The following is a 24,904-nucleotide window of genomic DNA, read 5'->3' on the forward strand; positions in this document are numbered from 1 at the left end:
TTTCTGTCTCAATGGATTTTCTTATTCTGGAAATTTCATGTAAATAGAATCATACAACATATGGCCTTTTGTGAATGGCTTTTTTCATTTAGCATAATGTTTTCAAGGTCCACCCGTGTTGTGGCATGTGTCTGTGCTCCATTCTTTATTATTGCTGAATATGATTCTCTTATATGGATATACTGCTTATTATTTATCCATTCATCATTTGATGGGGATTTGAGTTGTTTCTACTTTTTGGCTTTATGATTAATACTGCTGTGAACATTTGTGTACAAATTTTTGTGGGGATCTTTGTTTTCAATTCTCATGAGTATATACTTAGGAGTGGAATTGCTGGGTCATGTAGTAACTATGTTTAACATTTTGAAGAACTGAGAAGCTATTTTCTAGAGTGACACAGTGACTAAGACATGTCAAAGAGAACTAGAGCTTGATAGCTGTTTAAGGAGTAAAAACAAACTTTTTTTCAGGACTATTGTGATAAGGGAAAGAGACCTCAGTATACAACTGAGTTCAATTCTTTTTTTTTAATGTTTATTTATTTATTTTAAGGGAGGGAGAGAGGGCACAGAAGGAGAGGGAGGGGGGAGGGAGGGAGAGAGAGAGAGAGAGAGAGAATATCTTACGCAGGCTCCAGGTTCAGTGCAGAGCCTGACTTGGGGCTCCATCCCACAAACTGTGAGTTATGACTCAGAAAACTGAAGGCCTTCTCTGAGTGACTCCAGCACAGCTTCCTAAACTTCACCCTGGTTAACTGCAGCCTTTTCTGTGTGGTGAGTAACTAAGCTGTGCCAGCTCCCATTGTAATAATTATAATTGCTTGGGTTGCATTAATATTCATGGCACATGCCTCTCACCTTATGTGGCACTCATTCTCTGTGTCTTTGACTAATGTACCATTTTGCCTTTCACTTTGGCATGGGGTAGATTTTAGAGGATGTAAAGCAGGGAGCAGCTGAGGGGAGAATGAATACCCAGAACCCAGTGCCAGGATTAACATACTGATGTAGATATTCTGAGAAGGGAGCTTTTGAGACAGGTTAAAAGGAAATGCCAAGTGGAGCTGACGCCGACCTTGCCCTGGCACGTGATATTAATCAAGGAGGTGCTTGGCTTCGCTGTGCTGCTACATTTTGTTCTCTGGTTGCCAGCTGCCTCAAGCCAGCTGCTTAGGCACAGCTAAAATAAAGGCAAGGAAATTTTCACTATACATTTTATATTTGAGAATCTGACAGCTATTTCTGAAGTTTAGAATGTTGGCAGTAGCATAGGGATGAAAGCTAATACCTTCAAGATCTAAAAGAAAATAGCTTATTCTTCTAGTTTCTGCAGAATTTTTTTTTTAATGTTTGTTTATTTTTGAGAGAGAGAGACAGAGTGCAAGCAGGGCAGGGGCAGAGAGAGAGAGGGAGACACAGAATCCGAAGCAGGCTCCAGGCTCTGAGCTGTCAGCGCAGAGCCCGACGTGGGGCTTGAACTCACAAACTGCGAGATCATGACCTGAGCTGAAGTTGGGCACTTAATCGACTGAGCCACCCAGGCACCCCCAGAATTATTTTTAAAAGTTTTTAACTTCTCTCTTTGGGTACTTTTCAGGAAAAAAGGAAAAAAAATTTTCATTTTCACTTTTGTGAAATGTGATTAGATATAATTGAATCTTAGTTAAGTACATTGCAAAAGTGAATGGGCAGTATAGCTATGTAATGTTTTGTGGATTTATTTATTTTTAAATATTTTACTTTTAAGTAACCTCTACACCCAGTGTGGGGCTCGAACCCACGACCTGGAGGTCCAGAGTCGAATCCTCCTCCAACCGAGCCAACCAGGTACCCCTAAAGTTTTGTGGATTTAGAAACATAGAAAGAAGTACCTACTGGAATTTAAATGTCATCACACAGTGGACCTTCCAAGTAAACACTTTTGTGTAATTAAACCCTCCTCTTCCACTACCAGCTTGCCCATTTCATCCTAAACTTGATGTCTAGCAATAGACAATACTACTTATTTTTGTATTCTTTTGATTCATTATTATTATTGAAAGACTCCCCAACTTGTTCTTTCTCTGGAATCTTTGGATGCTCACTGAGAGACACAAGTCTATGAGAGCGTCAGAATTGACATGAACCCCCTAGGTGTATGAGGAAGTAGAGTTTGGCTCTGGGTTTTCAGGGTGCCCCTCCTGAGCTGTTGTCTTGCTATAGATTTTAGATTCTTCCCCTCTGTGAAGTGTTTCTCATTTTCTTTGTCTGAAACCCTAGAGACAGATATGGGAATGGATGCCCTAGGCAGGTGGGGCCACAGGCCAAAGCAGCTCACTGCTGCAACAGTGAAGTCCTTTGAGGTCAATTTTGCATCCTACCTTTTAGTATATCCAGATTATTTTAGTATCAAAATATTTAATTGTCATTTAATCATCAAATGAAATTGATGTCCTAGGATGGTATGGCATGCTTAAATTGGTGCTTCCTGATGTTTCATGCACCCCAGTTTGGAGAATTGTGGACTTAGTGTGACTTCGGAAAATTTTTTTACCTAATTCTTAGTCCTTTATTTGAAGTGGACCTGGTAGATACCAAGTATTTTCAGAGGATGTGGTGGTAGAATTTGGATAATTATTAACTTACTTCACCTGTCCAGTTCACAGTGTTGTGAATAGAGGTCAGACTGAAAGTCCAGAAGTCTGAGTTCTAGATTTGACTCACTATTAACTTGTGACATTGGATAGGCCCATTTTCTCATCAATAAAATGAGGGGATGAATCATAAGAGATAAAGAAGCGTTTTCCAAAATATGTTTTGTGGATTATTACTTTCTAAAGATATTTTAATGGTGGTTGTCAGGGGCTGGGAAGAGGGGAAAATGGGGAGTTGTGGTTTAATGTAGCTTTAGAGTTTCAGTTTCGCAAGATGAAAAGTTCTGGAGGTTTGTTGCACAACAGTGTGAACATACTTAAAGCTACTGAACTATACACTTAAAAATGGTTAAGATAATAAATTTTTGCTATATATATTTTACCACAGTTGAAAAAAAAGTATTCCAAGAGCTCTATCTACCCTTAAATAAGCATAAATATATTAAATTCCTTTCCTGGAGAGTCACAGTGTATTCAGCATGTAGAAGCTTCTGAGAAACGCTGTACTAAAAAAAAATCTGTTTAACTTAAACCCAGTATTTCTCAAATTACCCCTACCCCAATTAAACTAACATCTCTTAATATCTTATGAAACTTACATTTGGAAGAGCCCCATTTAGGAAGAGGTAATCTGAGGTCTTTTCTAGGTCAGACATGTTGCCATTCTTCAAAGATGTCATATGATAATATGGGCTATTCAAAGTAAGGCCTAGATAGCACAATTGATAAAGATTAACTCAGGGCTTCCCAACCTTTTCCGCATCATGGCAGGCATAGAAAGTAATAATACTCAAGTAACACAGTGGGCTAAACAGATAAGGTGGCTCAGAGCTGGGAGTTAACCTAATCAGCATACCAGTTGGATAAAGATCTGGTAATGAGATCTGTAAAAAGTTAACATTGAACATGAAATGTCTTGTTCTTCAGATGTCATGTTCAGTTTGTGAAAGAGGTATTAAAGGCAAAATATACTAAGTTATGTTCCATTTGATTTTCCTTAAAAAAACATACTAAACTAAGTTCCATTTGCTTTTTCCTTGGCAACAGTTTCCACTTTAGGTAAACCAGAAACTCTCTTGATCTATGGTTATTACTGGCCTTTAGACCTAACTGGAAATCTCCAGTGGTGTGAGAGTGAGGATAAGAATTTTCTGGCAGGATAATACTCATCCACAGTTTACTTAATACAGTTAAGTGACTAATTCATCAGTCACTTATTTTTAAAGTGAGAGCATATGTACTAATGTTATGAGCAGAATAGTTTTTATTAATGGGAAAACATTTTTTTCAACCTCATATTTCCTAGAAGAATTATCTGGGATAATTATATGGATTGGATATGGGGAAGAAAATCATATTCATATCAGTGCACTCTTTTTTTTTTTTTTTTTTTTTGAGAGAGTGTGAGAGTAGGGGAGAGGGCAGAGAGAGAGAGAGAGAGAGAGAGAGAGAGAGAATATGAATCTTAAGTAGCTTCCACGCTCAGCACAGAGATCAACTGTGGTGGGCTCGATCCCATGACCCTGAACTGAAATCAAGAGCTGGATGCTCAACTGACTGAGCCACCCAGGCACCCCAGTGCGTTCTTAAATATGGTGTAGAGCCACCCAGGTGCCCTGGTGCTTTCAGTAAGTGAAAGCAATACTTCACATTAAGACCTCTTAACTGAAGTCATCCTCAGGCCTCACCCTCTACCCTATTCCCCTCAGTTGCTGTTATTCTACAATATTATATCTTCTGAATGGCTTACTTAAAAATTTTAGCCTGAAGGAAGAAAACTAAGAGAACAGGTTAGATTTGAAAATGGCCTACATCATTATTCATTTAGTGTTTCTCTTCAGCTCACCTGAAACAAAGATTAGTCATGATCTACTCAGTAATAGATGTTTTGATTTCAGAAATGCCAGATCTTCTCCAGATTATCTTTGCACATTTTCCCCTTAGAGTAACTCTTATTTTTGCCTTTATTCACTCTTTACTATTTTTCTAAGAATCCTGTTGGTTCAAGTTTTAAAACTAAACATAAAATTGCATCCATATTTAGAGGCAGGGGTCTACTGTGAAATCCCATTGACAACCTCTTCTGGGCTTTGGAGGCAGAAGTTTAATTACTACCTATTGGCTGAGTTTGATTTTACACTTCTTTTTTTTTTAATTTTTAATTTTTTAATGTTTATTTTCGAGAGAGAGACAGAGAGAGAGACAGAGAGAGAGACAGAGAGACAGAGAGACAGAGACAGAGCACGAGCAGGGGAGGGGCAGACAGAGAGGGAGACACAGAATCTAAAGCAGGCTCCAGGCTCTGAGCTGTCAGCACAGAGCCTGACACAGAGCTCTAACTCATGAAGTGTTAGCCAAAGTTGGATGCTCAACCTACTGAGCCACCCAGGCGCCCCGATTTTGCACTTCTTGAGACCTGGGCAGGCAGAGCTAATTCCTTCTGGCAAAGCAAGATACATGGGTAGGAGCCAGAATTGGGAAAGAGATGCAGCCACTGTAATTGGTCCAGCTTACGGGGTGGATGAAGGCAATGAAATGTGTCACATCAAGTCCAGAGTCCAGAGAGGTGCTCAGGCACTAAGGCACATGGTAGGCTATTGGAGAAGTGAGCTTCAGACTAAGAAAGGGAGAGCATAGTAACTAAAAATCATAGGCTAATGATTCTCAGAAGTCAAGGCAGGCTGTGCTGGCACCCACCAGGGAGCACTGAGACTGGCCTTCAGTTGTTGAAAACTAGGACTAAAGTGGGATGGAAAATTAGCAGGTTACTGGAATGAGACCTGGGGAGAAAAGCAGAAGAAATTCAGTAATAAACACTGGGAGAAATCAATCGGCTATTTAACTATATTGCTAGGCCTCCACACAGCCTAGTGTAGCATTTTAAATGAATGATGTAGGTCTGGATGTTCTGAAATAGAAAACTGTACAAGATATTAAGTGACAATGAAAATTATAGTATATTATATAACAGGTCTTTTTCTGGGGAAAAATATACTATCACAGTGAAAGGAACCTTGGGACGTGGTTAAGTAGAACTCTATTCAGATGAATGATACAGACACCTCAGGCATACTTTATGGAGACAGATACGTTGTTTGCCTTTTGTTTTCATTCTTCTGTCTCCCTAAGAATGTCTACAGTTATTGAATAATAACTGCCTAAAGTCGCCAAATGTCGTTGGTACTCCAGAAGAGAGGCAGAGTATCATGGAGGGTAGTGTGTAAGTGGTTAGGGGCACAAACTGGGTTTAAATCCTGCTTCTACCACTGACTACTTGTTTGAGTAAATCAGTTAACTTTTCTGTGCTTGTTCTACCCTCTGTCAAAGGGGAACAATAGTACTTTTTTCACACAGTAGTTATAAGGATTGGAAAATATTGTAAAATACATATGGCAGTATCTGGTTCAAAATAGGCTCCATACAAATGTTCGTTGAGCAAATAAAACACATCTTTTTGTCCACTTCTAGGAATCAGTCAGGAGCAAACCTCAGACTTTTCTATTTTTTGTAAATGTCTTTCTCTTAGGGCATTAAAGTTTTCTTTTAAAAGTACTGTTTCATGCAGTATTGAAAAAATATATTTAAAATTCTTGTTAGATCACTGATTGGATTTTTTACCTTAATCCTTCTGAAATTAAGGGGGAAAAATCACACTAGTTACTTTAAGCTGGATGTTTTATGCATTTGTCCTCTAATGGTTTGGTGAGTATTGTTAGCATGATGTCTTATATACAGTTAATCTAGTATCTCTTTTGGATGGCTAGTCTTCATTCCCTCATGGATAGTGCTTTCACAGTTAGGAAAAATTAAACCACACAAAAACTATTTCTGGGCTCCTGCCACACCCACACCATGAGCTGGTCTGACAGAAGATAATGCAGTTTGCACCTTGTGAATAGCCAGCCCTGATAGGTACATGGAAAAGAAAAGTCATTAGATACCCTGCTGACTTCAAATAATGAAGTAGAGTGTTAGGCTTTTGTTGTAATAAGGCCTTGAGAGGCCTAGATCTTTGTAATGCCATCAGGTAAAGTTAAGGAAAACAGCACTAGATAATAAATAAACAATGGTGTTCTAGTTAGAGTCCCTGCAAAATTTGGAAATTTGGCTTCTCCTGACATAGTGAGCTATACTTAGCTGACACGTTTGTTTGTTGGTAAGTAGTGATTCTGTGGTGAGTAATGCTCTTTTTGTACTTGTACTCTTTTGGTACAGATGTACAATTTCATAGAATGATTTCAGGTTAATTAGCATTGCAGCGGAACTATGAGATGATATCACATTTTGGGTTATTGAATGAATTTAATAATTTTAAGTACAGTTATTTCATTCTTTCTAGTTTAATTCCAAGAAACTGAACACTTAAAAATTATTTCTTGGTGAAGGTGATACCAGTGGTATGCTCATAAGGTGAAAATAGTTCTTTTTTTTTTTTTTTTCTTTAAGTTTATTTATTTATATTGAGAGAGAGAGAGAGAGCATGAGCAGGGGAGGGTCGGGGAGAGAATCCCAAGCAGGCTCTGCGCTGTCAGTGCAGAGCCCAACACGGGCTCAATCTCATGAACCATGAGATCATGACCTGAGCCAAAACCAAGAGTTGGATACTTACCCGACTGAGCCACCCAGGCACGCTGGTGAAAATAATTCTTACCTCTTCTTAAGGATTTTCATGAAAAATAAAGATGAAGATAATTACTGTAAAACACATTGCAAATCTATTCAAATACATTCTATTCAAAAAAATTATACTGACTAGTATCCTTCATGTTTCTTAAGGATATAAGAACCCATAGTTTAAAGGTTTATAATTTTTTTTTTGAATATACTTTGTAATGTCCATTGAACTCATCATGGTGACAATTTTACTTTGCTCCATGGCAGAAGTTCTGGGAACTCTTTATTGGTGAAATGAGTCCTTTGGGATATGTGTTGCAAAGTTTGTAGTTTATAGCTTAAACTGTTTGCTGGATTTGTCATTAAAGATTTGTCATTTGTCTTAGAATTGAAAATGACCCTTAGGGTCCAAATGCTTCAATTTATTGATGAGAAGAATTAGCTCAGAGAGACATTAAGCTTTTGGCTCAAGAGAGAGCAAATCTGATCTCCAGATCTTTTCTAGGAAGAAGTGTTCCACTTTAGCTATAAGGAATGGAGGGACAGAAGGAAGAACTTTTAGTTGCAGTATGTTTATGTAATGGTTTTATACAACACTGACATAGAATCCAAGCATAGTTTGTAGCTCCTTGATGTTGAGAAGGTACAACTTGGCATTTCAACAATTTAAAGGTAGAGTAGAAAAAATAAGAATTTCAAGAACTGTAATCATTCTTTTTACAACCTTAGTTTTAGGAGCATTGCTGATTAGATGTGTTAATTAATCTAGCCATCTGGTGACACAGATTAATTGCACTTATTGGGTTATTATATAAGCATTGTGAATACAAGTCATCATATTACTTTTATTCTTTCTAATGGAATTATGCTATTATCAACTTACTACCATACAGTAATTCACATTATTTAAACAATGCTGCTTAAAGCCCATGGTGAAGCACTGAAATTCATGCCCATCTGGAAAAGCTGAATGCCAAGAAGGATGCTCTGCATCAGGGTCATTCCTACTGTTATAAAGCATGGAAAAGACTGTAACAACAAAGGGTCATGGTTGTATGAATGCCTTTATGGGTGATAAAGTTTGAATTAGCATATGCAGGGTATTCTAAGACAATTAATGTCCATTCTGTTAGTTAATTGGTTGGGGTGAATTCTTTCTTAGTGTTTCATTTGCCTTATAATTAGCTGTAGCTCAGCAATTAAATCATGTCACCAGCCCACTGTGATACTGAAGGATGGTGATAGTGCTTGGGTGGGTGGCACAGCTCCATGCAGACTGTGCATAGTAAATCAGACTTGCTGGCCTTTTTTTTTAGGTTTATTTATTTTTGAGAGAGAGAGAGAGAGAGAGAGAGAGAGAGAGAGAGAGACAGAGCATGAGCAGGGGAGGGGCAGAGAGAGAGGGAGACAGAATCCGAAGCAGGGTCCAGGCTCCAAGCTGTCAGCACAGAGCCCAACATGGGGCTCGAACTCACCAACTGTGAGGTCATGACCTGAGCTGAAGTCAGACACTTAACCGACTGAGCCACCCAGGTGCCCCCAAAGTTGCTAGCTTCTTAAATGGCTCTCCTTCTTGGGCTTAGGAACAGTCTTTTAAGTTAATCTGAGTGTTATCCATATACAGTCATAAATGTACTGAAATAAGTAATTCCATACAAGATTTTGACTGTAGTAAGACTGTAGCATTGTAAACGTTAGAAATCTGTGATGAGCACTGGGTGTTATATGTAAGTGATGAATCACTAAATTCTACTTCTGAAAACAATATTACATTATGAATTGACTAACTAGAATTTAAATACAAATTTGAAAAGAAATCATTGTCCTCATATACCATCTTTCTGAAACTGGAATTCAGATACATATAAACATATGTAACTTTTCCTGTTTATTTTTCCTAGAAAACTTCTTAAAGATAAGAGAGTTTTGTTGCTCTTGTTGCAATTAATCTGTCAACTTATCCTTAAATATCTCATTTTAAACCAAAATAAATTGAAATATTCTTCTAAAAATTCCCCTAAATTGCTGCTTTAGAAAATGTCTCATTCTTTGAAATAAAAAATAGATGTATTGGTTGTTTTTAAAATGTATTTTAATGTTTATTTACTTTTGAGAGAGAGACCGAGTGCAAGCCGGGAAAGGACAGAGAGAAGGAGACACAGAATCCGAAGCAGGCTACAGGCTCTGAGCTGTCCGCACAGAGCCCGATGTGGGGCTCCAATTCTGGAACCTTAAGATCATGCATGACCTGAGCTGAGGTCAGATGCTTAACTGACTTGAGCCACACAAGCACCCTGTTTTTAAATCTGTATATATGTTGATTGGTTACCAGAATAATACTCAGATGTGTAAAAGATTTCAGACTGTAGAGAATGTAAAAAGTGTAAAATGAAAGTTCCATGTAATCCCACCTTCAAAGATTATTATTTTATGATTTCTAGTTTTATATCATGCTTTGAAAATATTTTCTCCCCCATGATTAAAAATATGACATTGCAGGGGCACCTCAGTGGTTCAGTCAGTTAAGCATCCAACTCTTGATTTTATCTCAAGGCATGATCTTGCAGTTCATGATTTTGAGCCCCATGTTGGGCTCTGTGCTGATGCTGCCTGCTTGTGATTCTCTCTTTCTCCTTCTCTCTCTGCCTCTCCCCTGCTTGTGCTCTCTCTCTCAAAATAAAGGAACTTAAAAAAAAATTAGTAGAAAATTTCAAGTCTACAGTGAAGCCAAAAAAAAAACCAAACCACCTGTAATTCTCCCATTCAAAGGTGAGCACTATTGGAATGTTTGCTTTGTATCCTCCACGTTTCTTTCTGTGTTTAGAAACAGTACCTACATAGATAGTAAATATGTAATCTATGAATTTTTTAATAAAAGGTGTCAAACTATTAATAGTTATATAATCTGCTTCTTATACTAAAATGTGATGATCATTTTTTGTGTCATTATAATGTGATTTTTATTTTTTTATTTTAGAGAGAGAATGAGTAAGGGAGAGGGGCAGAGGGAGAGAAAGAGAATCTTAAGCAGGCTCCATACTCAGCACAGAGCCCAATATGGTGCTTGATCCCCTGACCCTGGGATCATGACCTGAGCCCAAATCGAGAGTCAGATGTTCAACCTGAGCCCCCCAGATGCCCCTATGGTGGTATTTTTTTTTTTAATTTTTTAAAAAATGTTTGTTTGTTTGTTTATTTATTTATTATTATTATTTAAATTTATTTAATTTTATTTAAATTTATTTGATTTATTATTTAAATTTATTATTTAAATTTATTTAAATCATTTATTATTATTATTATTATTTATTATTATTATTAATCCAAACGCTTTGGGATGCAGTGAAGGCAGCCCTGAGAGGAAAATACATTGCAATCCAGGCCTATCTCAAGAAACAAGAAAAATCCCAAATACAAAATCTAACAGCACACCTAAAGGAAATAGAAGCAGAACAGCAAAGACAGCCTAAACCCAGCAGAAGAAGAGAAATAATAAAGATCAGAGAAGAAATAAACAATATAGAATCTAAAAAAACTGTAGAGCAGATCAACGAAACCAAGAGTTGGTTTTTTGAAAAAATAAACAAAACTGACAAACCTCTAGCCAGGCTTCTCAAAAAGAAAAGGGAGATGACCCAAATAGATAAAATCATGAATGAAAATGGAATTATTACAACCAATCCCTCAGAGATACAAACAATTATCAGGGAATACTATGAAAAATTATATGCCAACAAATTGGACAACCTGGAAGAAATGGACAAATTCCTAAACACCCACACACTTCCAAAACTCAATCAGTAGGAAATAGAAAGCTTGAACAGACCCATAACCAGCGAAGAAATTGAATCGGTTATCAAAAATCTCCCAACAAATAAGAGTCCAGGACCAGATGGCTTCCCAGGGGAGTTCTGCCAGATGTTTAAAGCAGAAATAATACCTATCCTTTTCAAGCTATTCCAAGAAATAGAAAGGGAAGGAAAACTTTCAGACTCATTCTATGAAGCCAGTATTACTTTGATTCCTAAACCAGACAGAGACCCAGTAAAAACAGAGAACTACAAGCCAATATCCCTGATGAATATGGATGCAAAAATTCTCAACAAGATACTAGCAAATCGAATTCAACATCATATAAAAAGAATTATTCACCATGATCAAGTGGGATTCATTCCTGGGATGCAGGGCTGGTTCAACATTTGCAAATCAATCAACGTGATACATCACATGAATAAAAGAAAAGATAAGAACCATATGATCCTGTCAATCGATGCAGAAAAGGCCTTTGACAAAATTCAGCACCCTTTCTTAATAAAAACCTTGAGAAAGTCAGGATAGAAGGAACATACGTAAACATCATAAAAGCCATTTATGAAAAGCCCACAGCTAACATCATCCTCAATGGGGAAAAACTGAGAGCTTTTTCCCTGAGATCAGGAACACGACAGGGATGCCCACTCTCACCGCTGTTGTTTAACATAGTGTTGGAAGTTCTAGCATCAGCAATCAGACAACAAAAGGAAATCAAAGGCATCAAAATTGGCAAAGATGAAGTCAAGCTTTCACTTTTTGCAGATGACATGATACTATACATGGAAAATCTGATAGACTCCACCAAGTCTGCTAGAACTGATACATGAATTCAGCAAAGTTGCAGGATACAAAATCAATGTACAGAAGTCAGTTGCATTCTTATACACTAACAATGAAGCAACAGAAAGACAAATAAAGACACTGATCCCATTCACAATTGCACCAAGAAGCATAAAATACCTAGGAATAAACCTAACCAAAGATGTAACAGATCTGTATGCTGAAAACTATAGAAAGCTTGTGAAGGTAATTGAAGAAGATATAAAGAAATGGAAAGACATTCCCTGCTCATGGATTGGAAGACTAAATATTGTCAAAATGTCAATACTACCCAAAGCTATCTACACATTCAATGTGATCCCAATCAAAATTGCACCAGCATTCTTCTCGAAACTAGAACAAGCAATCCTAAAATTCATATGGAACCACAAAAGGCCCCGAATAGCCAAAGTAATTTTGAAGAAGAAGACCAAAGCAGGAGGCATCACAATCCCAGACTTTAGCCTCTACTACAAAGCTGTCATCATCAAGACAGCATGGTATTGGCATAAAAACAGACACATAGACCAATGGAATAGAATAGAAACCCCAGAACTAGACCCACAAACGTATGGCCAACTCATCTTTGACAAAGCAGGAAAGAACATCCCATGGAAAAAAGACAGTCTCTTTAACAAATGGTGCTGGGAGAACTGGACAGCAACATGCAGAAGGTTGAAACTAGACCACTTTCTCACACCATTCACAAAAATAAACTCAAAATGGATAAAGGACCTGAATGTGAGACAGGAAACCATCAAAATCCTAGAGGAGAAAGCAGGAAAACACCTCTCTGACCTCAGCCATAGCAATTTCTTACTCGACACATCCCCAAAGGCAAGGGAATTAAAAGCAACAATGAACTACTGGGACCTTATGAAGATAAAAAGCTTCTGCACAGCAAAGGAAACAACCAACAAAACTAAAAGGCAACCAACGGAATGGGAAAAGATATTTGCAAATGACATATCAGACAAAGGGCTAGTATCCAAAATCTATAAAGAGCTCACCAAACTCCACACCCGAAAAACAAATAACCCAGTGAAGAAATGGGCAGAAAACATGAATAGACACTTCTCTAAAGAAGCCATCCGGATGGCCAACAGGCACATGAGAAGATGCTCAACGTCGCTCCTTATCAGGGAAATACAAATCAAAACCACACTCAGATATCACCTCATGCCAGTCAGAGTGGCCAAAATGAACAAATCAGGAGACTATAGATGCTGGCAAGGATGTGGAGAAACGGGAACCCTCTTGCACTGTTGGTGGGAATGCAAATTGGTGCAGCCACTCTGGAAAACAGTGTGGAGGTTCCTCAGAAAATTAAAAATAGACCTACCCTATGACCCAGCAATAGCACTGCTAGGAATTTACCCAAGGGATACAGTAGTACTGATGCATAGGGGCACTTGTACCCCAATGTTTATAGCAGCACTCTCAACAATAGCCAAATCATGGAATAAGAGCCTAAATGTCCATCCACTGATGAATGGATAAAGAAATTGTGGTTTATATACACAATGGAGTACTACGTGGCAATGAGAAAGAATGAAATATGGCCTTTTGTAGCAACGTGGATGGAACTGGAGAGTGTGATGCTAAGTGAAATAAGCCATACAGAGAAAGACAGATACCATATGCTTTCACTCTTATGTGGATCCTGAGAAACTTAACAGAAACCCATGGAGGGGGGGAAGGAAAAAAAAAAAAAAGAGGTTAGAGTGGGAGAGAGCCAAAACATAAGAGACTCTTAAAAACTGAGAACAAACTGAGGGTTGATGGGGGGTGGGAGGGAGAGGAGGGTGGGTGATGGGTATTGAGGAGGGCACCTTTTGGGATGAGCACTGGGTGTTGTATAGAAACCAATTTGACAATAAATTTCATATACTGAAAAAAAAAAATAAAGATTAAAAAAATAAATAAAAAATAAAAAAATAAACCAAAAGAAAAAAAATGTTTGTTTGTTTGTTTATTTATTTATTTATTTTTGAGAGAGAGAGACAGAGCATGAGCAGGGGAGGGGCAGAGAGAGGGAGACTTAGAATCCAAAGCAGGCTCCAGGCCCGAGCCATCAGCACAGAGTCCAATGCAGGAGTCAAACTCACAAACCATGAGATTGTGACCTGAGCCAAAGTTGGATGCTCAACTGACTGAACCACCCAGGTGCCCCCCTATAGTGTGATTTTTAATGGCTGCATACTGTTCTTTCATAATGGCATATAGTATTTAACCATTTTCTTAGATATTTAGTGTTTTGGGGTTTTTGCTTTTAAAATAATATATTTATAAATATAATTTGCCAAATATCCTGAAGAATAAATATATATTAAAATCCATTTTTATCTCCTTAGGATAAGTTCCTAGATGTGTGGTGATTTAAAAATAACAGAAATGTGCTAAATTCACATGTATAAACCTTCTAGAATGGACAAGTGAATGCACAGGTTTCATCATAGTTTTAGGATGATGTTAGCAAGTCAGTTAGAAAATTCCAGGAAATTTAAGGCTTTTAATTTATATAGATAATCTTCTAGATTTAATCATTCTGGGTTTTCGTGTTCAAATCCTGTAGTTAAATGTATAATCACCACATTTGTGCAAGGGAAGACTATGGTATATGTTTTAATACATTCTTCTTTATGTCCCTGGGTTTTATATCCATTGAATGTTTAGGACTGTGTATATCACACCAAATAAATTTAAAGTGAAAAAGAGCCAAACACAGGATTTATGGGATGCTTAGTTACAAGTATAACAAAGGGTATGGTGACTTTAGGATGCTTTAAATTTCTTTTTTGTTTTAGCAGACCTGACTGTAGGAGGAGAAAATATATTAGTTATTTTGTTTCAAAGTGAAAGAAAAAATAATTATAAGTTGAAAATATGAAAGGATACTACTTCAAGTGTTGATTAAAACAGTAATTATATTATTAGAATAGAACCAAAGTTTTGTAGATACATTAACTGTAATAACTACTGTATGAAAAGCTGTTATTTGGTGTCCAACACAGCCCTAGGAGCCTGCCACTCCAATTAATCCTCACTAAGGCTAGGATAATAGTATATGTATGGTAGGCCTGAATACTTTGATTTTAGACATTAGACAGTGCTGTCTCTTTCTGTGTAAAATATCTGGCCCTGATTTTATCTTGACCCATAGTAAGATAAAGGAACAAGATACAGAATAAAATAGAATACTGAATAGAATGCATCAGAATGTGCAGACATCATCCTTCATTGCTAATAATAGCCTTGAGGGAGAGTCAGTTATTTAACATGAGGTTTGTGTGGTAATGAATGGCTCAGCAATCAGCCACCATCCTCCCCTCACCCTCAACTCAGGAGGAAGTCATTGCTAGGCCTGCATGCCCTAGACTGAGGCTGTGGTTTGGGGCAGCCTCTTGCTCTCAGATCCCAGAGGTCTCCCTAAGTCCAACCATAAGGCCTGGCTTTGAAGCCAGCACCAGATTGCCATTTCAGAAGAGGCAGTGAACTCTGGAAATCTCAAAAAGCAAATCTGAAGTGTAGACATTTCTCTTTGGTTTGTCTCCCCAAACGTAGGGTCAGTTATCTAAAAGAATGGTATGTCCCCAAGGAGAAAGAGCATAGGCTTTGGGATCAGGTAGAATTGTGTTCAAATTAAGGTTCAGCCGTTAATAGGGGTGTGTCCTTAGGTGAATCATTTAACCTCAATAAGCTTCAGTTTCATCTGTATAAAATGAGGGTAGTCAACTTTGCAGGGCTGTGGTGGGAATCAAATGATTAAAAACATGCATTAGGGGCTCCTGGGTGGTTCGGTCAGTTAAGGGTCCAGCTTTGGCTCAGGTCATGATCTTATGGTTCATTAGTTCCAGCCCCGCATCAGGCTCTGTGCTGACAGCTCAGAGCCTAGAACCTACTTTGGATTCTGTGTCTCCCTCTCTCTCTGCCCTTCCTTCACTCTTGCTCTCTCTCTCATAAATAAACATTAAAAATAAATAAAAATACAAATATGCACTAAACACCCAGACTAGTGCCTGACATGTAGTAGCCCTCTCCACAGTATATGTTGAACTGAAACAAGTGTTTAAAAGTATGGCTTGATAAGACTTTTTTTTTGTCCCTATAATGATGATGTTGGACATTTTGCAGATAATGATCTAAATGATATTGAAGGTGGTGCTTTTGCAAATCACTTACTGTACTTTCTTACTGAATAGTCATGTTATGTATTTTTTTATGCTGTAGTCTCTACATCTGTCAATTAGCATTATTTTATCTTAGCAAATTATTCCCAAGAGAAACTGCCTTTGCTGTTTTCATTAGCAGTGTGCTGCGTGTGCTAGTTTTTCTTTTTGTTTCCTTTTGTCAGTGCTGGGTTGGGGGCGTGGCATTTAAAATTTTTTTTTCTATATTTTTTAGAATGTTATGGGAAAACAACCTTGAAAATTAATCTACTTTTTTCTTTTAAAATGTATGTGTTTTTATGGTATCACGATGGTTGGCCTTTGAGTGGTAATACCGTTTGTAATACAGCTAGTCAGAGGTGCCTTCTGAGTTTGTGGACAGGATTTCTTGGTATGAGGTTGACTGACTCAGATCAGACCCAGTACATTGACCTCATTAACCTTGGTATGATCCAACTGGAGATAAACTGCTCTAAGGATCTGTGCATTAGACATTTGCTAATTAAAAAAAAAAAAATTACATATGAATGGGTCATTCACAGTGAGTGGTGACAATGTCTGAAAACTATTTGAGATAGTAAGAATAGATTCAAAAGGGAGAGAAAGGCCATTTTAAGGGTTTGGGAGCATTTGTATTAGGGATGACACAGGGCATCTGGAAGTTAGATGCATCTTTTCATACATTATAAGAAAATTTCTTATTTCTATTTACTGTCAGTTTCTATTTACTGTCACCTATAGACCTTAGTTAGAGCTGGGTGCATTTGTGATTTACCACTTATAATTTGCTGCCAGTCCTGGACCTGGGGAGATAATTTTAGGTGCCCTCTGGAATAGTAACCAGTCATTTGATGCAAATGCAAAGCCAAGTCTAGCTACTGGAACTGAAAGTAATGAAGCCAGCCTTTGAACAATCAGGCCGTTGGAGCAGCTGAATACTTAAAGTATTGGTCTGTCTAATGGTTTCCCCTGTGGCTTCTTATCTCTGTTGGTTAGGCATCCTCACCTAGAAAGAGACAGCCTTAATACAGCTTCCAGCAGACCATCTGTTGTGGGACAGCTTTTCACTCAAAAGAGAAGTAAATTAGTCATTAAACTTTTGGAGACTGTCATGAAAATAAAAACCTAACTTAAAGTCAGATTTGAATTTTACTGCCCCATGGCTTAGAGTTGCTTCTTTGACTCAAACTATTGGCTTCCGTTGAGGCAAACTCTTCAGCTATATGTTAGCAGAAGGTTTCAAAACAAAGCAAGTAAATTAACAGAAAGTGCAAAAATCAGAATCAATAGAATAGAAAATAGATTTATTTTTATTTTGTATTTAATCTCACCTGATAAAACAGGAATATACGTATTCTTAAACTGTCAGGTTCAAAATGATGTCACTTAAGGTGCCATAATTCCCTCTAATTATTCTTTAAGATCTGCATAAAAAGAAGAATCTCTGGGAAAGTAAACACATTTCCAAAGAGTAATCTTACGTCTTTAAAAGTGAGGTATAAGAATGAGCCAGTATTGGATTTCTTAGGGTGGATCTTGTTGCAGTGGAATAAAGGCTTAAATGTTATTCCTAATTCACTTACTAGCTTGTACAGTGCTATTTATATTTTCTTTCTTTTTTCAATGTTTATTTATTTTGAGAGAGAGAGCATGTGCAGGCTCAAGTGGAGAAGGGACAAAGAGAGAGACAGACAATCCCAAGCAGGCTCTGCACGGTCAGTGTGGAGCACCACATGGGGCTCCATCTCACGAACCTAAGATCACAACCTGAGGCAAAATCTAGAGGGGGAGGCTTAACTGCCTGAGCCACCCAGACGCCCTTTATATTTTCTTTTAATTTAAGTCACACTTAATGATACATTCTTTTCTTCTCTTTCCTGCCAGACTTCCTGTAGAAGTAGCCTGTGCTTGCTGCCATAATTCCTTACCACTCACTGTCTTTAATCACTTGCAGTTTGACTTTGGCCCCACTTTGCCGACATTCTCCAGAGTCTCGCCCTTTATGTCACATTGTTAAGACCCACATACTGTTGAATTTACCTCTGCAAATCTGATATGCCCAACCTCTCACCCTGGTGGTATTGCAGGAGCTCCCCTCTAAGGTTAGTGTCTGAGCTGTACATTTCCCATGTCACTTCATGATTTCTACATGTGTCTTATTCACATGGCTGTTCAGTGACTATTTTCGCACTGTCTCTATCGAAAGGTTGATTTTCTCGACCTGGCAGTTGAGCCAGCATAATCTCCCACTGCCGCTCTTTGTCCTACCTATACTATTCCAACCCAGTTCTTTTGTGTACGCTCTCATATCCATGTGGCATCTGTACTGTCTCTTTACTTCTCTCCAATCTCATGATAAAAGCTTATTCTTCTTGCAAAGCCCAGAAGGAAGGACATCTCATTTATTAAGTTTCTCTGATCCTTCTGACTAGAAGTAATATTTTCTTCCTCTAGATTTTATCTGTACCTCTCTTCTGACGTTTCATATTCCGTCCTGTGTTATTTGTGTGGGCATCTTATTTTACCTTCTCAAGGGGAGCATCAGTTTCATTATATCATTTCATTTACCAACTCCAGTGTCTGGTTCAATGTCTTGCACTTTTTGTAAGTTAATTACATTTTGGATAAATTAATGGCCTAGCTGGTATTAATACAGAGCACTTGCTGAGCAAGAATATAGGCGATTATACCTCCACGGACCAGGCTCTGTGGCAGTTGCCCTGGGGGGAGGGGTGGATGGGGGGGTGGATTGAGAATGCACAGTGAATGCTTCCCGATTAGAGGTGCCCGGGGCCTGGAGAGCCATGTCTCTGCAGGGCTTCTGTCTTTTGAAGTATAACTGAGCAAGTGTTGCTCCCCTAGAGACAGATATCTTTTTTCTTCCTTATGGTAAATACTTTATAAGAAACAGAAAGATTCAGGACGCCTGGGGGGGCTCAGTCGGTAGAGCATCTGACTTTGGTGCAGGTCATGGTCTCGCGGTTCGTGGGTTTGAGCATCGGGCTTTGTGCTGGCAGCTCAGAGCCTGGAACCTCCTTCAGATTCTGTGTTCAAATCTCTTTCTGTACGCCTCTCCCACTGCGCTCTCTGTCTCTCAAAAATAAATAAACATTAAAGAAAAAAAAAAAAGAAACAGCAAGGTTCATAAGATGATCTTCAACCTAAATTAAAACATATTTTAAATGGCTAAAGTTATAAGACTTATAACTAGCCACTCTCCTGTTCCTGACCAGTGTATAGTTCCTCATTATTAGCCTATTTGTAAATAAAAGCAAACAGATAATCAGATCTTGCTTCACTCGCCCTTGAGGGCTACTGAGGTTTATATGCGACTGCGCTTTGGACAGTCCTTCATGACTTGACAGAAGCAAGGACCAGGAGCCATGAAGACTGAACACTCTGATATAGTTTCCCAGATCACGGCTGAGAAAAGAAAGAAGGAATGTGCTCGTCTCTACTTCCTCAGTAGAGCCAAATGCCCAGTAAAGCAGAAATAGTATACCTGTGAAGTTGCCAAGGCAACGTCAAGGGTATAGAGAAGAGTAGACAGAATGATTTATGAGAATTTCTTGCCATTGGAATGGGCCTAAAATTATACTTCCATATCTTTTTCTCACAAGGATGAATTCCACAGAATTTATCAAGGGAATTATAATGCATAAAAACTTGAGATGTTATCAGAGCCCAAGGAGACTGGGGTGAAGGACAAGGAGAGGAGCAGCAAAAGCAACAAATGAGGAAAAGTGCTCACGGTGTGTTTAGTCTTCTCTTGAACTGATGCTGTGCCCAGATGTAAAACAGATTTCTTGGGAACATGAAAATGTTGTGTATTTAAAGTGTGCCTAGAAAAAGGAAAGTCCATTTACTGGGGTAAAATGGAGAGGCTTGATTTCCATATTAAAAAAAATTCTCTCAGCTTCGACTTTAATACTAGTGGATTTACAAAGACAATTACAGATCAGCATGTGGAATAACATGTTGTCATGGCAACAGAGGTTGAAGTTGTATTTTATTTATGAACGGTTGAGAAAGAAGCTCTTGGGTAGATAGAATTGGCATATGTTTAACACCCTTTCTGGGCATACCGCAGTTAGCCCCAGTTATCAGATGTCCACACTGATTTTCACTTTCATGGACTACTACTATTATTATTATTATTTTATTTTTTATTTTTTAAGCATTTATTTATTTTCAAGAGACAGAGAGACATAGTGCGAGGGGGGAGGTGCAGAGAGAGAGGGGGACAGAATCTAAAGCAGGCTCCAGGCTCTGAGCTGTCAGCGCAGGGCTCGAACCCACCAATAGTGAGATCATGACCTGAGCGGAAGTTGGACGCTTAACTGACTGAGCCACCCAGGTGCCTCTAGTATTATTATTATTCTTTTAGAGTTTATTTTATTTTGAGAGTGAAAGAGTACAAGTGGGGGAGGGGCAGAGAGAGGGAGGGAGAGAATCCCAAGCAGGCTTTGTGTTCTCAGTGCAGAGCCTGATGCAGGGCTTGAACTCACAAGTCATGAGATCATGACCTGAGCTGAAATCAAGAGTTGGACACTTAACCACCTGAGCCACCCAGGCACCCCCACTTTCATGAATTATACTTGATTCTATCTGTCTTATACTGCTTCCTAACAAATTATGACAAATATAGCAGCTTAAAACAATATACATTTATTATCACATGCTTTCTGTGGGTCAGAAATACAGGCACAGCTTAGCTGGGACTTTTGTGCTGGATCCTTTGTTTGTTTGGTTGTTTGTTTTTGTGCTGGGTCTTACAAGGCTATTATCAAGGTGTCAGTTAGGGTGTGATCTTATCTGCAAACTCAGCTGAGGAAGAATCTACTTCTGAGTTAATTCAGGATATTGGCAGAAATCACTGTTGTAGATCTGAGGTCTTCAGTTTCATATTGGCTGTTGGCCTCAGCCCCTAGAGGCTGCTCATAGTCCATTGCCACATAGGCTTCTCAACATGGCCACTTTCTTCATTACACTGGCAAGGAGATACTGAGAGAGCATCTTACATATCTGTTTGCTAGAAGCAAGTCATATGTCCACCCACATTCAGGGGAAGGGAGTTACATGAACATCAGGAGGTAGGGGTCATTGTGGGTCGCTTTAGAGTTTGTCTATCACAGTGTCATTCTGAGAAAAAGGGCAAGTTTTTTTTTAAATTTAAAAGCTGTGCGATCTGGAAATCTGTTCAAAATTAGCATATGTGCAGGTTAGATTATTAAAGTTTACATTTTTCATACTCTTGTCCTTTGGTAAATGAGGAAAAGAAGTGAAGTTGCAATTCTACTTAATGGAATCTGACAGGAGGGAAGAGAGGGGTTAGCAGGGTTGAAAGAACAATAAAATGAAAGAAGAGAATATACCCTATTCTCACACAGAAAAATCCAAGCAATGGATTAAACTATTCCAGTGTGTTCCCTAACCCACTGAGTAAGGTATGAGGTCTGAGAAAACAGTTTGATAGAAGCCTTCTGAAAGACTAGCATGTACCTTAATACACTTTATGTAGACATGGGACATTGTATTTTCTGTAATTAAATCAGAAATGTTGCTATGCAGGGTGCCTGGGTGGCTCATTCTGTTAAGTGTCTCACTCTTGATCTCAGCTCAGGTCTTGATCTCAGGGTTGTGAATTCAAGTGAGCTGGGTGAGAAGCCTACTTAAAAAGAAAAATCTGTTTCAGAAATGTTGCTTTGCATGAAATGGCCAATTTTCTAGTTTATTTTGATGTTCCTGTCTCAGGGCTTGGAAGGTATCGTGGCCTTGATGATTTGTTCTTTGTATTTAAAACATTTGTAAACTATCATGCTTGGGTTATAGGTTAGGCTTTAACGTAGTTTATGTACTAAGCCACAAGGGGACTTGAAGGAAACTAAGGAACAAGATTGCAGGTTTCCATGTGGCCTATGGCGAATTGATTGTTCCCACGGCACCTACAAAGGCAGAGATCAGAGATTTAGGGTCACATGGTAGACTTGGGGGATTCAATAATTTCTTTGCCTTCAAAATGGCTGCCTTCAAACTCACCCTCCAGTTTATTACCACTTCCAGCAACTAAACCAGTTGAAAGGACCCTTCATTACTTGGTTCTTCATTTATTTTGTAGGGCATCCACGTGTCGCATAGGACAAAATCACAGTGCAGGTGATTTACTTCCTGGGCTGTGGTCTGTACCCCAGTGGTCGGCACATAGAAGGGGGTGCACAGTAAGTGCTGGTGAACTGCTGCCAGCACTACTTTCACACAAATACGTTCCACTGAGTTTCCTCTGCTTTCTACAACTGGACCGGTATAAGGCGTCACATCACAAAAGGAAGAGTAACATAAGACATAACTAACAACAACAACAATACATATTATCTGCTGAGGTTTGCTGTGTTAGGCACTTTATCTAGACTAACACATTTAATCCTCACAACAACCCTGTAACAAGCTAGATATTATTCTTATTGTATGGACAATGAAACAGCCTCAAAAGTAAAGATTTGTGCTTGCGTTGAGATAAATGTTCCTTTATTTACTAAGAAAAGTGAGCAAACCAGAGTCTCCTATTCCATAAGTATCCTTTTAGTTAGGCTGTATTTTACATCTACTCATTGCATACATTTGTTAGTGAGAAGTCCTCCCTAAATAATTTTGGAGACCACATGGCAGCGCACACCCTTACGTTTGAGAAATACAATTTGGACCCATTCTAATTTGTCTTCTCTGAGAATAGCCATTTGCTATCCATCAGTCAGTATTCTGTGTACTTGTATGGCAGGCACTATAGAAAGTAGTTTCACACATTTAGCAGGAATTCCCCACTGGTGCCTCAGCAGACATGTGCAAGTCTGTGGCTCCTGTGCTGCCTTTCCCTGTCCTTCCAGGGGCATGCACCTGCCAGCCCCTGAGCTGCAGTACTCCATGCAGAATGCCCTACAGCTCTACCTCTCACTGTCTCTTCACCCCTGCAGCCACAGGCAACATATGGATAACTCCTGATTTATCTTACAAGTCTCAGACAGGAATATTTTTCTTGGCAGAAATTTTTCTTGATCTCTTAACCCCTTTTCTAATCTGATGTTTGTGTATCCATTTCTCATTTCTTTGATATTTGTGTATCCATTTCCTTGCCTCCTTCACCCATTGGATTGTGAGCCCATTGGCGGCAGGGGCAGTGCTCCCCAGCATCTGGCCCCGGGAAGGCATCCAGTGAGTCTGTGCTGAAGTTAGGACGGAATGCACATTTCATCAGAGCCTCAGAGCAGCCCTGGGAGGGTGTGGGACCTTCCGAGGGCCACCACATCACAGTGGATTTCACATTTACAGACCAAGTCTCCTAACCCTGGTGTCTTTCCCAAGGATAATGGTTTTACCTAAAATCTCTTCAATTTTTTTTCATCCAGCCTAAGTAAACTTCGTTTCTTTAGCTTTTCTTCCGAGGGATTTTATTTCTAACATTTTCAGTGGTTTGTGATTGTTATTTTATAACTTTTCCAAGTTTTTCTATTTCAGTTGCCATATTTTAGAAAGGCAGTAAAAGGGACACAGGACAAAACAGACCCAGAATTTTGGGTGTTACAGACTTTATCACACTGCTTATTCAGTTCTTTCTAGTCAGTACCTCCAAGTCTTTGATGCTGCCTTAGCCTTTTCACTCCTGCCTGGGCTTCTCTGCGTGAGGTGAAGTATGTCTGAGGAGACAAACATAGGGTTGTGTGTTCACTCTGTTTTGCAGAAGGTCTTTTCCAGGAGCGTGGTTTGGGGATTGCTCATGCTCTGAAGAATCTCAGGAAAGGCTATTAATGTCTCGAGAGACAGAAATGTGGTTGGCTCCATTCCACAGGATTCCCGAGTAAGCACTGCTCACAGGAGTGATCCTTTGCTTCCCATAGTTGACCTATTATCTCTTCTCTTCTGTGATCCAGAGAGGTCATTTAATTTTCTTTAAAAAAAGGTTTTTTTAAGATTTTTTTAACATTTATTTATTTTTGAGAGACAGAACGTGCGCGTAGGGGAGGGGCAGAAAGAGAGGGAGACACAGAATCTGAAGCAGGCTCCAGGCTCCGACCTGTCAGCACAGATATGGGGCTCAAACTCATGAGCCATGAGATCATGACCTTAGCTGAAGTTGAACGGTTAATCAACTGAGCTCCCAGGCACCCCAATTTTTTTTTAATTAAGTAATATCTTTGCTCGATGTGGGGCTCAAACTCACAACCTGGAGATCAAGAGTCTCATGCTCTACCCACTGAGCCAGCCAGGCGCCCCTAGGTCATTTAATTTTCAATCCATGTACCCATCCTTTCTACCTTGTTTCTTCTCAGGGGCATGCTTCATTCCTTCCCATTTGCTCATTAATTAAATAAGAAGACCGTACTGAGTTGAAGTTCAGCATCATCAGAACGCTCCACGATTCAGTCCCTGAGGTGCTGCCCCTGAGTAACTCATGTGGTGTTTCTGAGCAGTGACCTGTTGGGAGTGTTCTGCTGGATCAGATGAAAAGTCTTCTGATTTATTAATTGTTGTCTCTGGGTTGAAATAAGACATTACTGAAATTATATGAATCTATTCTTCACAAAGCTAGAAGTCTGTTTGTTTTTGAATTTGTTTTGCTTAGCCCCAGCTGGTATGGAGGAGACAGTGATGTGTCTGTAAATTTCAGGAGAATCCCATTTACGTTTCAAAGAATAAACTCCACAGTTTTCTGCTCCAGTTTTTAGGTACTTTATCAGGCCCTCATATGTCTTAAAAAATAATTGCTAGTGGGGGCGCCTGGGTGGCGCAGTCGGTTGGGCGTCCGACTTCAGCCAGGTCACGATCTCGCGGTCCGTGAGTTCGAGCCCCGCGTCGGGCTCTG

The 24,904-nt window shown here is 39.0% G+C and overlaps 1 protein-coding gene across 13 annotated transcripts in view; it reads left to right on the forward strand.

The window, feature by feature from the left end:
* Positions 1-24,904, forward strand: part of ST7 (suppression of tumorigenicity 7) — a 248,100-nt gene that overhangs the window by 101,040 nt on the left and 122,156 nt on the right. Inside the window, exon 1 of one of the 13 annotated variants that reach the window (XM_042922822.1) lies at positions 629-776. The exons of 11 other annotated variants lie outside the window; for them this stretch is intronic. The gene's annotated coding sequence lies outside the window, so the exon portion shown is untranslated. Of the gene's footprint in view, positions 1-628; positions 777-17,886; positions 18,153-24,904 lie in introns of those variants that run through there. One more of the 13 variants, XM_042922833.1, reaches the window with a different exon arrangement.

Source organism: Panthera leo, chromosome A2 (genome assembly GCF_018350215.1).
Source record: "Panthera leo isolate Ple1 chromosome A2, P.leo_Ple1_pat1.1, whole genome shotgun sequence".
NCBI classification, from domain to species: Eukaryota; Metazoa; Chordata; class Mammalia; order Carnivora; family Felidae; genus Panthera; species Panthera leo.